The following is a 14277-nucleotide window of genomic DNA, read 5'->3' on the forward strand; positions in this document are numbered from 1 at the left end:
TCTTGACTCGCAAATTATAGATTAAAATAACTTTTAAAATTTTATAAAATTTAAATTTTTAACTCAAATTAATTTCAATTCGTGTTTTTAATAAATTTTAATTAATTTTTTAAAAATTTTTGCTTATAAATTTGACTACCTTATAAATTTGAAAGCAACACAATTTCAGATATTTTTTAAAGCAAATCGTAAAATTCGTTATCCAGTGTAATATTACTTTTATTACGCATTTTAGCAAATTGAACAAATTCATTCAAAATAATGTGCCAAAACTTTATCAAACTAACAAACCGCGCGTGGATCGAGAAAAAGTAATGCAAAAGTTTCTGACAGAGCAATATTGGAAAAGTAAAAGCAAATTATTTAAATTACTTGGACAAATAGCATGCTTCCTTGAATAATTCACTTTAAAATGTTAGACTTTCATTCCATCATCATCATCATCATCTTTTCTCCTAATAATATTCTCGTTTTCGCATTTTCCATGCGAAATATAACAAATTTCTTTCATATGCGTTTCCTTCATCTCTTTTGTGTGCTTTTCAATTGATGCTGTTTACTTAACTCATTCAAGATTCCTGCTTTTTAGTGCATGTGAGTACTCTGGCAAATCAAATTATTTTAAAGTGTGCGTTTTTAACGAGCTAATATGGCAAAAGGAACGAAATAGAAAAAGGAAAAAATACTCTCAGGTCAAGTTAATTCCATTGAAGTCGTAATAACACGTAATAAAACGAAAGAGATAATCATTAAAAAGGCATAGAAAAAACTGTAATTGCTTTTTTTGCGTCATTCATAATATTTAATTTCGTTTTCACCTCATTATTTTCGAAACGGTTTTTTTTTCATTCACATTAAATGTTAATCATCTTTCAGTGTCACCCCATTTTCCTCCGCTTTTTTCTTTCTCTCATTATTATGAACACTTTCTAATAGCAATAATAAGCTTGAAAATAATTGTCGTTTGTCTAGCATTAACTGTCATTCTCCTTGTGCGCGTAAATGAGTTTTATCATGTTGGATAATAGTTTTTTCTGCTTTTCCTTCTCGGTCTATATTTAAATATCTGCAGTCTAATTAAATTCCCATTCAACTCGTTGACGATTCTGAAGAATGAACAATGGAGGAACGTTTTTGAAGACAATTGCAATTTATTTTTTTTCCTTTTGTTGCTCAAAACTTTTTTTTTCGTCACACTTTTTTTCGAACTTTTGCTTACTGCGGACTTACTGCTAGAAAAAAATGACAGAGATTCAATTTTGCGTGCGTTCGTGTGTGAAAAAATCGACTCACCCCGCAATTTGTCATGTCTATATTAAATTATATGGTTTTGTGCAAAAAAGCCGCGACACGATAAATATTTTACTTAATTCAGCCAATTTCACAAATTGTTAACTATTAATTTGGAATAATTTGGTGCCACGGCATTTTTGCGCTGCACACTAATCCTATGCATGAGCAAATTCGAAAAATTGGTCATTTTTCGCATGTCTTGCTGCTCGTCCTGCCGTACGGATGACCAATGCCATAAATAAATTACAAATCGAACGAAAATAAATCAATTGAGGTGTCATAATTAATCATTGACATCGAAAGAGAACCGAGCAAACCGAAAATTGAGCACTTTGGTTGGCATGAACGACGTGAAAAAGGAGAAAATTTATAACGCCTCCGCCAACCGAAAGAGCAACAAACAAATCTGTATATCAAGAGATAATATTATTGTAGGAAAATTCAAAACATTGTCCAGTAACGATAATGAAATTCAAATTTTAAGAAAATAATCCCCTTTAGTTTACGGGATGCCAGTTGTCTCCAATTGATTCGCATGCACATCGACGCCTTCTGCCCTGTGGAAGAGGATATTTTGCTATCATTATTATTTAAAAACATAATCACTACAATTTGAAATGGCACACTTGTCATGCGGAGTATTATTAGTCCAGAGCACCGAAGAGACAAACGATGTTTTCTGCAACAATAATATTTTCGTTTTGGCAAAAGACAATAATCGGGTTTGTCTTTCGGATTTTGTGTCATCAATACGATGGTGCAACGTGAAGAGATTATTGCCGTTGGAGTGTGGAGATGTTTAATTAATTGTATGAGCGATGATGTTGAATCAATAGTTAATGAATTTTCGCTCTTTTTTCAATGGAAATTCAACAAAAAGCTTCGAAAAAATTTAATTGACGCCTGGTAGTTTTTTAAGTTTTAATGAATTTTTTCCAAGAATTTTAATTTTAATTTTAATTTTAATTTTAATTTTAATTTTAATTTTAATTTTAATTTTAATTTTAATTTTAATTTTAATTTTAATTTTAATTTTAATTTTAATTTTAATTTTAATTTTAATTTTAATTTTAATTTTAATTTTAATTTTAATTTTAATTTTAATTTTAATTTTAATTTTAATTTTAATTTTAATTTTAATTTTAATTTTAATTTAAAAACATAAATTTTAATTTAATTTTAATTTATTTTAAATTTTAATTTTAATTTTAATTTTAATTTTAATTTTAATTTTAATTTTAATTTTAATTTTAATTTTAATTTTAATTTTAATTTTAATTTTAATTTTAATTTTAATTTTAATTTTAATTTTAATTTTAATTTTAATTTTAATTTTAATTTTAATTTTAATTTTAATTTTAATTTTAATTTTAATTTTAATTTTAATTTTAATTTTAATTTTAATTTTAATTTTAATTTTAATTTTAATTTTAATTTTAATTTTAATTTTAATTTTAATTTTAATTTTAATTTTAATTTTAATTTTAATTTTAATTTTAATTTTAATTTTAATTTTAATTTTAATTTTAATTTTAATTTTAATTTTAATTTTAATTTTAATTTTAATTTTAATTTTAATTTTAATTTTAATTTTAATTTTAATTTTAATTTTAATTTTAATTTTAATTTTAATTTTAATTTTAATTTTAATTTTAATTTTAATTTTAATAATAATAACTTACACTAATTTTTAATTTTAATTTTAATTTTAATTTTAATTTTAATTTTAATTTTAATTTTAATTTTAATTTTAATTTTAATTTTAATTTTAATTTTAATTTTAATTTTAATTTTAATTTTAATTTTAATTTTAATTTTAATTTTAATTTTAATTTTAATTTTAATTTTAATTTTAATTTTAATTTTACGTGTGTTTCTTAAAAAATCTTTTTTGGATTTTAAAAAATAAAAACAACTGTCCAAACACGTAAAAAAACATTTAAAAAGAAATTTAAATTTATGTCTAAAATGGTCATCGAAATAAAAACATAAATGTGACACCTAAAGAGTATTAAAATTATCACCATATCATTAAACAGCAACTCTTTCCTTTCCCATCATCATCAAGAAAAAAGTCTGCAATATTCAATATAATAATAACACATAAAATAGATGCATGCACCAGTTAAATCCCTCAAATATTTATAGACTTTTTTCGAACTTGTGATAGTTTTTATTACGTGCCTTTACTTTTAAAAACACATTTCCTTCCTTCTTCATCTGCACCGAAAAAAAAGTGTAAAATGTTCGAAAGAATGAAACTTACACACAGAGATAAGAAAAAAAATCTCAGTGATTGAAAAATCTTCCGAAGCATGCGGCAGTGAATGAAAGAGTGTTTCTAATGTTTGTGAACGTGTGTTGTGTGTGTGTGGAAATCAACAAAAAACTACTTTTGTAAGTGATTTTCAAGTCGGTGGGTCGTTCAAGGACGTTCAAACAACTTTTCAAGAGAGACAGACACAAAAACAGACAAATATCAACAAAAACGACGATACTTTTTTTATATTTGGAAATATATCCTATTATTCGAAAAGTTGTACATCGAACGAAAAAAATAAAGACGAATAAATCCTTGAGAAAAAAAACTTTGCAAGGAACAAAAATTGATAAAAGAAAAATGCATTGTACTGGAAAACTATATAGATTTTGTCTCTTCTACTTCTTTGGATTGTCTTACTCGGATTTTGTCATAATCCAAAAGAAGTAGAAGAGAAAAAAAAGTATTTTACCCAATTTAGTTCCTTTATTTCCTTGTTCAATGTTCTCATCTTCAAACAACGAGACTCATTTCGCTTCTTTTGTTTCGACAGTTTTTCTTCTTATGCATTACATCAATTACTTTTATGTCTTAATGCCTTAAAGGAAAGTTATCATGCATGCTTGTCTTCAAATAAACGTTAGCAAAAAAAAAGTAATAATAAAAATCATCGAAAATTCCAGACTTTCTTTCATGTGAAGAGACAAAAGTTCATTTGATGTGGTCACACTTTCCAACGAAAAAAAAAGTGAAAAACGAGCAAGAGAGATAATCAAAGAACGGATTGTGTTTAGTCTTGTGGGAAATTGATTTCTCATTTGGTTATCTCACCTGAAACAAAACCAACATTTTTTCATTCATTCTCGGCCTTTCATTCAATCCGCATTAGCAGCAGATAATTATCTCTGTTTCAAATTGAGCAAAAAAAAGTTTTAATCTTAGTAATGAAGTGGTTATCCGATGCAGTTTTTATCTCATCTCGCCGTAAAACGGCTGCATCATCATTTTTGATTAACTTTATCTCGTATCTTTGCATGTGAAACAAAGTTACTTTCTCCCTTGTGCGCGATATTCTTCCGCAGTAGGAAGCAGCTCATCATTAGTCGGCTATTTATCTTATTTTCTGCAATTGATTGATGCATCGTTAAAAGATATCGTCGCCCGCATTTCCGTCGATGTGGTATCAAGATATTTTTCCCTACTTTGTTTATTTGCAAAGAAGAAAGGCTTTTTCCGCAGATACAGAGGAAAACTATAATATTATGTCAATTGCAAGTCGTTTCTGTTCAAGAAAACCGAACACCGAGATAAAAGGAAAATAAGTGATATAAATTTCGCAACAAGCATGATTATCATGCCGACTACCGCCTTGTTTATCTGAATTACAAACGAGACGAGACAGAAGGCAGACGAGAAAATGAAGAAGCGAAAAAAAAGAAACAAAGTCATTACATGAAAATTTGATTTATTGTTTGTCGGGATTGGAGCCTTTATGTGACTTTTTTGAAAAAAGTTTTTTTTTTCATTTTTTTTCAAGGGATAAAATTGAAATTCAAAACTGATTCACGAATTCTTTCGAAGGTGTTTGAAATGTTTCAGAATATTTTAAATATTTAAAATATTCAAATTTTGACCTAAATTCTTTTGAAAAAAACATATATATCAAAATTTCCGTTAAAGCCAGTTAAAAATTCGATATTTTCATTATATTTTCAACTTTTTAATGAAAAATGATCAATTTTTAAAGAAAAATATTCACCACTCCTAATTTTCAAAATTTATGTAGTATGTACATCCCAGCTAATGTTTAGAAGGTCTATGAACCTGAAACATTTTTGAAAATTGTATCAGCCTTAGTTAGTAACCAAAAACGTACATTAGGACGATGGTCTGATACAAGTCTGATATGTGACAAGTCTTATATGTAAGCTTGGCAAAAATATGCGTTTAAAAAAGCGATTTGTGCTCCTAAAATATGCATTTAAAATTGGAAAATATGCACTTTTAGGCAAAATATGCAGTTTTATGCATTAAAAATATGCTACTTTAGTTTAAAATAAATAATTTTTTGCATTAATTTATTTTCAAGAACCAAAATTTGAACACCTTGATCTTTAAAATAGAACTTATGTAACCAATTTATTCTACTGTATTTATTCTATAAATGCAGGTTTTGGAAAACTTTTATATTTTAAAAGATTCCAAATTTCTAAAATGTTAAATGCCAAAAAATCGGTCAAAAATTACACAAAAAAATTTTCAAAAAAAATATACAAAAATATGCTCAAATTATAAATTTATTGACAAAATATGCAAAATATGCGCTAAAAGTCAAAATATGCGAAATATGAAAAATGAAATTGGTCTCAAAAGACTCGAAATTGCATGAAACGGATTTCCCTGTATTAGGTTTTTCATTAGGACGGAAGAAAAAACAATATGCATTTACATATTTTTGCAAAGCTTACTTATATGTCATCTGGGGCGAAATTTTAAATGTGTTTTGGGTCAAATTTTTTGAATGTGTAACAAGTCAATTATATTAAAATGTCAGCTGGGGTAGAAATGCTAAAAGTGCATTGGGTAAAAGTTTTTAAATGCGCATTGGTCCAAAAATCTTAAATGTGCATTGGGGCACATTTATAAATTTTCAACTGGGGCAAATGTCGAGTATAAAATACTTAAAAAACTTAAAATGTGCATTGGGATGAAAAATCCAATTGTATAATAGGCTATTTTGTGAGTTTTGTGAATAAAAACTGATTCGTTAAATAGAAGGTTTTCAACCATGACGAATAATTTTTCACCCCACTAAATAAAAATTAATATTGTTGTTCCAAGGCTTTAAACAAAGCTTAACAATTACAAAAAATTTCCCAAAAAACTCAGAATATTTTAATTCACAATCGAATGATCCAATTGAAAGACAAGTACATGCCACTTGACTCATGCTCCTGCTTGTCATGCATATCTAATGTTGTTGTTACACAAAACGGCATGCAACTTATGTGCACCGCACAATCAAGCTCAAACAATCAGGAAATGATTGATATTTTAGTGGAAGCTGGATTATATCATTATTTTGTTAAAACTTGCATCGTCTGTACTTCACGAAAATCCTTGTAGCAAAACGAGAGACGAAACTTTTTCCAATTGATCGGTTTTCAAGGATTATTCAGACAACGTGAAACTAGACGTTGTGTGAATGATTTATGAAATTCTCGGTGCACTTCAATTAATGGTTAGGTTACGAACAATTTTATTAGTTGCAAAACATTACAATTTGTCCTATTTTCTTGCTCCTTTGTGGTTCAACCATGGACCACTGAAAAACGGGATAATCTGCATCACGGTTTTTTCGCAATTGATTTATTGTACTTGCAAAAAGGGATAATTTAATTTCCATTAATAATGAAAAAAAGGCGAATGAAAATTGAGTTATTTACGTGCTTTTAAAGCGCACACACGCACATTTGGCCAGCGATACGGGATGAACCAATTTACAAAGTCAAACTAGCGTGAAATTAAATCTATTGGCAATATATTATATCGACATCATATTCATCGTCATCCGTAGTCGTCATCATCAGCGTTTCCGATAAATATATTATCATTATTCAAAAATATTAATTATTATTAAAATACCAATGCCGTCGACGAGGACCAACTCTTGCGTTCTCTCTTGTGTGTTGTTCATTTATTTAAAATATTGTTGGGAGAGGAGAAATGAAAAATATTATTATTATCAAGCGATATTTTCTGCATGAATTTATAATAAATATTTTGACGCCACAACAAAGTACTGTGCTTGGCGTGCATGTGTGCCGCTCGCAAAATATGGATGGGAATTTATTTTCGCATGCACACAAAGTACAACAGCGAGGAGGATCAATTTAAATAATAAATACACAGAAACATGATTCTTCATGCGATTATAATGCTGATGAAACAATTTCTATTTTAATTAAATTTTACAGAGGTTTTAATTATTGTTAGGGCGTTCTTGCTGCTGTTGCGGCAAAGGAGAAAAATCTTTTGTGGCTCATCAAATTTTCACTTCTCTTTCAGTTCCGACATAAAGTCAATCATACGACCCAATTTTACAAGCAATTTGTCGTAATTCCCACTCAAGGCATCCAATTTTTTCTCAAGAACGCCCAATTTTGCAAGTTCATGATGTTTTTTGCGATAATTCGAGGCCATCCAAGAGACATCCGGATTGCAAGTGATTCCACGTGATACGACATCTCGTTTGTAATAACGCGTTTTTGTGCCATAAAACTGGTACATGAAGTACTCAATATTAGTTGTGTTCAAAAAATTATAAATTTCAACAGTTCTGGTGCAAGAAATTTCATTTTCCAACAAATAAAAGTATTTTAACCTGGGAAGAGATGCAACAAATTTTTCTACTTCTACGTCTGCCAAATTGTTCGAAGTAACACTGAGACTCCAAATTTTTGGATTATTTTTAAATAATTCAGGTGAAAATTCTTCCAATTCATTGTTGTCGAGAGATACCGTCTCCAGATTCGGAAGTGGTAAAAATATCGTAGGATCTAGAGTTTTAATCTCATTACTCAAAATATACAAATATTTCAGATTTTTTAAATTGGAAAATGTGTTGTTACTAAGCTCCTTGATAAAATTTGATGACAAATCTAATATTTCCAAATATGGACAAGCATCGAAGGCATCTTCATGAACAACTTCAAGTGATACACCGGACACTTGTATTTGTCGCAATTGTGGAAAAGTGACGCAAATTACATTGGACAATACCGGCACGATACTTCCTTCACCTTGAAATGCCGGCTGAAATGCTACAACTCCAAAACCACGTGGGTTGTCGGCAGTTGGTTGCCATTCGTAATTATTGCTGGCATTGAGAATTACATTTTTGAAGATGCACCAATTGTTGTCTTGAATGCATTTGAACACTGGAATTTGGTTTGAAGTGACTTTTAAGAAAATTTGAATTAAAACTAGAAGAAAGAACAATTTTTGATTCATCTTGAATCAATTGATATGAGGAACTGACTAAGACTTGTAATTCGCAAAAGCTTCATTTAAATACGATAATTTGTTTGTTTAATGATAAAACGTCAATTTCCTGCTAAATAATCTGATATCTCTTATTTTTTTAAAGAGAAAGTAATAAATAGATAGGAGTTCTTAGAAAAACTTACAATTGACTGAAACAAGAGCAATTTTTGAAACAAACAAGTTATAGATTCAATTATCGGTTTTGTGAAAAAAAATTGTTCAACAAATTTCGAAGGAATCTTTTCTTCTTTTTGATTGAGTTGAATGTTTGAAATTTGTCTTAAGAGATACAGCCCCCAAGTAAATTTGTCTTGAAATAGTAACAAAAATGCAACCGTGATACCGTGATCTAGCTCAGTTTTCAAAAATCGGTACGTGAGCCCTCATAATAAGAAGATTTTGGCTGATATTTTTTTTTATCATTTTTTTTCGCTAACATCTTTAAATGGCTCCTGTACCTCGAAAACGCAAAATTAAGAAAAATTCCAAAACAAAAGTTGTTTCTAATGCCAAAACCTTCAATTTGAGACGGAGAACCGTGATCTAGCTTAATTTTGAAAAATCGGTATGTAAGCCCTCATAATAAGAAGATTTTGACTTAAATTTTTTTTTCATCAAATTTTTTCGCTAACATCTTTAAATGGCTCCTGTACCTCGAAAACGCAAAATTAAGAAAAATTCCAAAACAAAAGTTGTTTCTAATGCCAAAACCTTCAATTTGAGCTGGTGAACCGTGATATAGCTCAATTTTCAAAAATCCTTAATTTTTTTCTCAAGTCATTTTTCAACCAATTTTTGATGGATTCAAAGCTAAAATTAAATAAATATTCATTCTAAAGATGATTTCCATCAAAATCTCCTTGATTTTTGAAGTTGTTTCTAATAAGCCAAATAAAAATCTAGCTTAATTTTGAAAAATCGGTATTAAGAAGATTTTGACTTAAATTTTTTTTCATCAAATTTTTTCGCTAACATCTTTAAATGGCTCCTGTACATCGAAAACGCAAAAGAAAAAGATGCCAGAACCTTCAATTTGAGCTGGTGAACCGTGGTATAGCTCAATTTTCAAAAATCCTTAATTTTTTTCTCAAGTCATTTTTCAACCAATTTTTGATGGATTCTAAGCTAAAATTAAATAAATATTCATTCTAAAGATGATTTCCATCAAAATCTCCTTGATTTTTGAAGAAATAAAAAATTTTTTTTTGGGGCACAGCGTTACTGACACACACATACACACACACAAACACGCAGACGACAAGTCGAATTTAATACCGCATTTTTTCTTCGAAATGCGGTAAAAATTTTTGCTCTAAAGAAATCATGTACATGTGAACACTTATGTTTATAAACAGCTTTTTCAGACAAATCATTAATTTTTTATGTATAAAGCATCGAGAGAAAAACAATTGTCACATGGGCATAGGTACCATTGAGTTTGATATTCATGAGACTTAAAACTTGTGTTGGTGATGACTGATGAACACGCTCAAATTGTTTTCTATCATTTCTAACCTTTTTTCCACATCTCGACATGTGTGAGAGAGAAAAAAAAATAAACGAAACATAACTTATTTTAAGCAGATTGCACTCTATTTTGCATATGTTCCAAAGCTCTTCTGCATATATCTGTACAATTTTATTCGCACTAACGACAATTCTGTGACAATAACCACCTCCGAACGACAGCTTATTAAAATGCAACGTTCCATTCCATTTTAAATTACTTTTAAAAACTTTTTCTCTCGTACAGCACACATTGGAAAATGTTGTATGGCTTTGGCTTTTATGCTGCCTATATGCTTAGAGATGATGATGAAAATCATGACTTTTTATTCAGAAAACTATCACATTCGCACACAATAAGCCTCTCTATCTCTGGGTATAATCGTCATCATCATCACCATCAAGAGACAATGACATTTTTTGGGGGGAAAAATTTTAAAATAAATCCAACTTTTTTTTTTGTTATTTTTCGATTCAACGAAAAGTTTCATATCTATAATTTTCTCATTTTAGACGACGAAGAAAGTTGACGATAATCCGAACAATGTGTTTTATTGTCTGCAAATGGACGTGAAGCGGTACAAGTGTATAATTTTCCAATTTACGACAACTTTAAACTTTTTTTTTGCCAGGCACTGCGAGCGTGGAGAGTAATTGTTGATAAAATCATGATTCAAAATTGATTGAGTTAGCTCGACATTTTTTTTTTACCATCATTCACCACAATTATTGTCTCGAATCTCGTGTTCGGTTTTTTCGAACATATGAAAATGCATTTTCATTCTGGTTGAATTCAGGTAAGCAACAAAAAAAGGTGCAAGCGCACAAAAAAATCACCAGTCCATGAAATTGGCAAAATTTTCTCATTCAATGAAAATGAGATTTTTTTTTAATTTTTTTTATTGCATGTGTGAGCAAATTGTTATCTAAGTCAAAAATGGCATTTTATGGAAGCAAGTTTTCAATAAAAATTAAAATTTTTACCTTAAAAAATTTTAGAGCTCCATCCCTGAAATGTATTTTCAATTTAATCTGACACTGAACCAAATATTTTATCCATGCGTATTAGTAAATAAATGCCACAAACTCTCTAAACGTCCATCGTAGTTGAGGCAACAAACAATTACTGTACTAGAAACCGCTTGAAAAATGTCACAAAAAAATTGGAAAAAAATATTTCGTAATTTAATTCCAGTTATAGTCTGAAAAGTCGTTCAAAAGTTCATTCACAACAACAACAATCATCATAATAACATTTTTTACTCAGCAAACGACGATAACGTGGCACAGTTAATGCAATTTTAAGGAGAATCTAATTTCAGTTCATCTCTCATTTTTATATTGTTGCATCGAGGAGCTTCTTCAGAACGAAGTTTAACGAAAAAAACAATAACGGCAGCAGAAAAAAATGAAAAATAGATTAGATCGTTTATATGCATGAGCTCCTTTGTTTCGCCTTTTCGTGTTCATATCTTGCTAAATAACAACAGGGAACAAAAAAAAGATAATTTCTTTTCGCATTATATATTTAAAAAACATATATATGATAACAACGATGCACCTAAACTACTCGAGGCTGCATGCTAAAAGTTAATCGAATTAAAGTCTGCAGTCATAAACGTTTTCACGAGTAATAAAAAAAGAGCGTTTATTGCGGTTGTTGTTCTTCGTGCGGCGCGTTCTGTTGGAACGGAACAATTATAATACTCTTATGTCCAATAAATTTTGTGCAATCTCTCCAATTTTTAGGATGGTTCTAAAAAAAACTAAAATAAAATAAATCGACGTTGATTTATTGTTTATTTATTATCTTCTTCGTTGCTAACATTTTTTGATTTTTTTTTTGTATTCAATAATTAAGTTGTTCGAAAATATTTCAAGCATTTTCATTTTTCTTGCGTAACAAAAAAAATAAAATAAAATAAAATAAAATGATGTCTAATAAATTGCCCTCGGGATAATCAATAAAGGATGCTTCTCTCTATTGAATATAAAATTGAAAAGACTTTTAAAATATGAAATTTTTCAATACAAATGATGAGCGAATATATTTATTGTCCCTTAGTTTGATCAATTGAATTTTCTATTGTTCAGGGAAAAAGTTTAAGTTCCGAAAATATGTTTTATTTTTTTTGTGCTTTCAGCTCAAAGAAAGGACAGAAATTCGATTGTCGTTCGATTGAAGAGAAAATTTTTCGAGAAATAAATTTGATGATAATATTAAATAAAATAATAATGGACAAAATTTTATTTTTGTCTTAGTCTGACTTTTAATATTAAATAAAAATTTAACGAGCGAAATAACTTTAAAAAAAAATTTGAAATAATTGAAAATTTCGCTCTTTTGATGTCGAAAAATTTAATTAACATTTTTATTCTATTTTTTTCAAAAAATCAGCTGAAGAGCTAAAACAAATACTTTTAAAATTTAAAAAAAACAAGCTTTTAGGCAAATTTTAAATCCAAACGAAAATAAAAAAGAAAAAAAGCTTTTCAAGTCAAATCATGAAATTTTTTTCAAAAGTCAAAAAAAAATAAATTAAAATTTTAAAAAATTAAATTAAAATCAAAATTTTAATTCAAAAATTAAAAAGATTTAAATTAAATTTATTTTTTAATTCGAGCCATAAAAAATTTTGCATTTAATTATAAAATTGAAAATTTATTCATTTAAATTAAATATTTTTAAATCGAGCCATAATTTTTTATTTAATTTATTTATTTATATTTTTTAATAAATTATTTTTTAATAATTTTTTTATCAACTGCAGCGAAGAAATTTATTTTAAATGTTTAATTTAATTTTTCTTGCTTTTTAAATTTAAAAAAATCACTTTGAACCAAAAAAAAAATTAGTAAGAAAAGTTTCTCTCCAAGGACCAATTCTAGGACATTAAAGTTGATAAATTGTCTTTAAAACATATTTTCCGTAATTGAAAAAGTCAAAAAATGCACTTTTTATGAATACAAAAAATCACAATTGTTCCACCACAAAAAGCACTCAATTATCATCTAACAGTGTAATAATAAAAATTATGTTCTCCATAATTACCTTCTTATGTGCTTTCCTTTGAATGAAAATCCCTTTGCAGTTTTTCACTCCGCCAACACGAGATGCCATAATTTAAAGTGGGTAATAAATTTCAGATGTTAACATAAATTTGCATTTATGGGTGATAATAAAATAATAAAAGACTCGTTTTTTGCAACAAGAAAAAATTTAACACATCCTTATAAAAATCTTGGCAATTGCTTCTTGTAGTTTGAGTAATTGAGTGTGGAGATGTGAAAAAGTTTTTTTTTTAAGAAATTAAATTAAAGATCCTTAAATTTGTTAGACGAACGGTTTTTTTTTCGCTGATCATGTGTTGATGAGCGAGCTTTCGATTAACTTAATAAAATATTTAATTTGCAATTCAAATGGAAATTACTGCGAAAACGAGTGTCATTTTGCGCCATTATCAGCTACAAAATTTTCATTTTAACTCAAATTCTCGAATGGTAATTCAATTAGCACTTTATTTGAAGCAAATATCTTCTTTAGTGTTTTATTGAATTCACACTTCATCGACTACCAATTAAGTGTCTTTTCTGGAGAGGCATTTGAAGAGATACAATTTGCAGCAATTGGTGTCGTCTTCACACAAAGAAGAACCCCTTTTTCGATATAATTTTGCTGCATTTCAGAAATAATCCACACACACACATTTGACGCAAGAGTTAAAGGAAATGTACAACACGTTTCATGCATAATTTAAGGAAGAGAAAATGTCAATAATGGTACAACGACGACGACGATGATGATGGTATTGAATGGCAACGATAATATATTTTAATAGGATATAAGTCATGTCACTTGTTTACCAATGTCGCACTTGAAAGGTGTGAAAATTATCTTACTTGAGGCAAACTTGATTAGAGCTCTTCAAAAAAGCTGAACGTACAACTTTACAAAGTGAGATATTAACGTTTTATCGCATTTCAAGGGAAAATATGGTACTACCTTGTATACTTCAATATTTAAAAAAAATTAAAAAAAGCACGTGGTTCAAGGATTAAATTAACCACGTGGTTAAAAAAAATAACTGCAAGGTTCAAAAAAATTCTCGTAATTCAAAAAAAAATTATAGCACGTGGTTGAATAAATAAAATCTCGTAGTAAAAAAATTAAA

Source organism: Culicoides brevitarsis, chromosome 1 (genome assembly GCF_036172545.1).
Source record: "Culicoides brevitarsis isolate CSIRO-B50_1 chromosome 1, AGI_CSIRO_Cbre_v1, whole genome shotgun sequence".
Classification (NCBI taxonomy): domain Eukaryota; kingdom Metazoa; phylum Arthropoda; class Insecta; order Diptera; family Ceratopogonidae; genus Culicoides; species Culicoides brevitarsis.